The sequence below is a fragment of the Arachis ipaensis genome, chromosome B08 (assembly GCF_000816755.2).
Source record: "Arachis ipaensis cultivar K30076 chromosome B08, Araip1.1, whole genome shotgun sequence".
NCBI lineage: Eukaryota > Viridiplantae > Streptophyta > Magnoliopsida > Fabales > Fabaceae > Arachis > Arachis ipaensis.
Genome location: NC_029792.2, coordinates 109,126,243 through 109,129,432, shown reverse-complemented (window position 1 = coordinate 109,129,432; position 3,190 = coordinate 109,126,243).

The window sequence follows — 3,190 nt, the reverse complement described above, 5'->3', positions numbered from 1 at the left end:
AGTATCCATATGTAATAATTCCAATACATAAAGCATAGTTTTTGGAAAGCGCCCCTACCTCAAAACGCAATTCCATAATCCAAACGCGTCACAGGAACCTCCTCTCTTAAACCGAGATCACCAACAACGCAACCTTGGCTCCAAGCCACTCCCGCGGTAACCACAGCAACACTAATCGCGACACATAACAATAGAAACTCAGTCTCATAGCAATTGATGCCGCAAAGCCTTAGTGTATGAAGCCAGAATAGTAACTAGAGAGCTTTCAAATCGAAAATGCTTACCGAATGAAGAAGGAACAGCTGAATCGGAATAGTGGCGGTCTCTGAACCGGTTCAACGGTAGCCGGGCAGCCACCTCAAGCGGCAGCGACGACAATTTCCGATCGCGCCAATTGAAACCAACACGCAGTGACTACGGTATTCTCGGAATTCAAAAAGGACAGAAACCTCAAATAAAAACCCTTACCGGAAGAGTGTTCTTCGGCGGCAGAGTCTCGGCCGCAGAGCCCATGGTTCAACAGCAGCAATACTCTCCTAGTGGCCCCATTGCGCAGCAACTCTAAATCGACAGCAACAGCTCTAGCGGACAGAACGGCGCCAAGGATAACCATTAAACAGTGGCAAAATAAAGCAGAACGGAGCAAGAGCAGCAGCTGTTGCAGGTCCTTACCAGGCACAATGGCGCTAGTCCTAGCCTCATCCTCTTCTCGCAGCAAGCTTCAACGCGGCTCCAGAAGTTCTAACAGGGCACGGCGGCGGCGCTTTCCTTCCGACGCGGCTTGATGGCGGCAAGAATGGTGGCGGTCGAAGTGCAACAGCAACGGAGGTCAAGCGCGGCGGCGGCTCCACACGCGACGGTGACAGCGGCGGCTTCACTTTCCTGCGCGCTCTTTCTTCTCCGTTGGTGGCTGTGGGTCGCGCTCCCTTCATTTCACAGTTCTGTCTCTGATGCGGCGCAAGGATGATCGGCGACGACGGCCAGATCTCCAGCGACGGCACGAGGATGCACGGCGGTGGCTTCTGCAGCAGCTCCTCGCAAGCGCTCTCCCCCTTCTCCTCCATCGATGGTGACAATGGCGGCACTGGCGGCGAGGCGCGGCGGGGCACCCTTCGCTCTCCTCCGTTCAACAGTTAGAGATCGCCCCCTCTCTTCTTCTCTTCTACCCTTTCCCGACTCAGCCTTCCCTTTCTTTTTCTTTTCTTTTGTTCAAGAAGAAAAGCAAGCTGCGCTTGCTACTGCTGCTGGGTGAGGGAAACATTGTGTTAGTTATCTTTAATAAAATAATTTCTGAAATTAAGGCTATAAATAACTGTAGGATTTGAGACTTGATCATAATAAGACTTTTCAAAGATTATGAGTCTTACACGGGTGAGTATCGGACCGGGTTGTGTAAGACCGACTCGACTTAGTGATTCCTTTTCATTCTCAAGATTGGTCACCGTAATCTTGAACAGTTTCACTTTACATTGAAGAGATAGACCACTTCTTTCAATGCGACGTTCAAAGGTGATGCCACCTTGCCCTCACTAAGGCAGTGCCCTTCAGTAGATTGCACCCTAACCATTGAAAGTTTTTGACAAAGAGGTCGAAGCTTGATGCTTTGAGAAGAAGCTTCTTCAAGTCTCTGCTTCTTTGTAGTTTTCTGACCTTGAGCTTCAAAGTCAAGAGTCAAAAGGGCCTTCTTGGATACCATATAGAAGAGAAACCCTTGGAGGCCTTCTTTGCTGCCTTTTTCTTAATCTATTGAAGACAACAAAAGGCACCTGACCTTGACATCATCCTTGTTGTACAAAGTATACAAACTGATAGACAACGATAACGAAGTTACAATAATAATAAAAGTAATATACCAAGCTTGGTCCTCATATGACTTAGGTTCTTGGTGATTAACATATTGGTCAACACGTGCGTGGTTGGAGATTTCCCTTAACATCCACAATAAAACTACATGACCACTTATTCATCTTTGTCAATAATGTCAAAGTCAAACTCTAGACAAGATGCTCAAACCAATAAATGTTATAGCGAATATGTCGCTCCAACTCGTCATAAAAAGGGCAGATGCTAATAATGGGACGAACTTTGAAGAACAAATTTTTAAAAACGTGAAACAATTCATCGAAGATATGAAAGAATTTTCGATTAGCATGAGCTTGGAAAGAAGAAGATTTTGAAGGAAGACGACAACGTGAGAAACTGGCAAATGAGTTCAAAAGATTTGATGAAGGCCCAACCATTTAGATGTAGTGGGTAGCAGCGGTGGCTACATATTTTTGCTACCATAGTGGGCACCAATATGACCAAATTTTGAAAAATCGCCTTATTTTCAACATAACTATAAAACCATGATCACAATCAACCCTGATAGACAGACATTAGCCTAACTAAAACTTGATCCATAAATAAAGCACAAATAATAAATAGCAAATAATAGTAAAAGATGTAGAGAAGACCTAAAAGAGAATAAAAGTGGAAGTGGCACGATGGAGGAAGAAAAAGAAGAGTAGGAAGAGAAAAGGAATAGGAAGAAGAAAAGAGAAGTTAGTTTGGGGGATGGTGGTGCTACGATGATAGTTGTGAAGGTGAAGCCCGATGATGATGTTGATCGAGATGATAGTAACTGGTGAAGAGAAAGGAGAAGAAAAGAAGAAAGAAAAGGGGAAGAAGAGAAGAGAAAAGGAGAGTTTTTTATTTTTTAATTTTTTTGTAGGGAGGAAGTTTTTAGTCCCTGAAATAATTTGGGGTTGACACCTAGCACACACCTCATAGGTCAGATGGACAACTTGCTACTAATCGGTTGTAAGGGTCGATTTGTCCAATTTTATTAATGGATGGGAGTTGGGTTAAGGTTTGAGAATGATTAGGATGCGATATGTCTCACGAAAAAAAGGTTAAGGACCGAAAAGAATATTATTGAGAAAGGACAATTTTAGTTGATTTTGTGACATAATTTTTAATTTATGATAATTAACTATTTGATTCTTTGTTTTGTTTATTTTCATATTTAAAATAAAAAGGGATCAAAATCTAGAAATAGTAGTTTAGGTAGCTAGTTTGATGCTAATAGATTTTTATATATTTGCATTTTGCTCTGGATGCATATATACATATAATTTTTTGTGGGATGAATATTATTAGTAATGCTAGAGAGACAAAAGGAAAAAAAAGTCAGAATTTGTCTTATTAA